The sequence below is a fragment of the Gavialis gangeticus genome, unplaced genomic scaffold (genome assembly GCF_001723915.1).
Source record: "Gavialis gangeticus isolate Ggan-Ray unplaced genomic scaffold, GavGan_comp1, whole genome shotgun sequence".
Lineage (NCBI taxonomy): Eukaryota > Metazoa > Chordata > Crocodylia > Gavialidae > Gavialis > Gavialis gangeticus.
In genome coordinates, this window is record NW_017729030.1 from 56,950,112 (window position 1) to 56,951,064 (window position 953).

Below are 953 nucleotides of genomic sequence, written 5' to 3' on the forward strand. Positions count from 1 at the left end.
GAGTCCGGCCCCCCCACCTCATGCCCTGCCACCCTGGCACATGCCACACCCACCCAGGTACATGCCACACACACATACACAGTCACAAACACCAACCCACCCACCAGCCACACACTAAACCCATACACCCACCTGCATGCCCTGCTCTTCCCTGCACACCCCACTGCCCACAGCTGGTGGGTGCTCCTGGTGCAGGGAGGGTTGTGGCATGTGACTGCAGGGTGCCGCATAGAGAGCATGCATGGAGGACATACCCCACCCTGCAGCCGTGTGCTGGATTCGGTGGCCACTGGCCATGCACCCCTGCCCCATGCCTGCTCCCTGCATGGCACCCTGTGGCCATGCGTGATGTCCCACCCCCATGCCGAGAGCATGGGCTGGTTGTGGGCCATGGACGGGCCAGGGCGCAGGGGCAGGTGTGTGGCTGCAGGCAGCCCCAAGGGGAGTGGCAAGGGGATGCAGGCAGCACCCACTGGCTGAACCATGTGGCTGCAGGGTAGGGTGCACCCCTCACACCCATTCCCCGTGTGGGACCCTGCGGCCATGCACCACACCACTCTGTGTTTTGGTGCCCCTGGCACAGGGGGATGTGGTGCATGGGGGGCATGGCGTGTAGCCACAGGGTGCAACACAGGGAGTGGGCAAAGGGATGTGCCCTGCCCTGTGGCCATGTGCTGCATTCAGCGGGTGCTGCCCATGCCCCCCTGCCCGCTCCCCTCATGGCACCCTCCAGCGGCATTTCATAGATTTCATAGACATTAGGGCTGGAAGGGACCTCGGAAGATCATCGAGTCCAGCCCCCCACCCAAAGGGAGGAAGTCAGCTGGGGCCATAGGATCCCAACAAGATAAGCATCCAGTTTGCTCTTGAAGGTGTTCAATGTAGGTGCTTGAACCACCTCCGAAGGCAGGCTGTTCCAGACCTTGGGGGCTCGAACAGTAAAGAAATTCTTC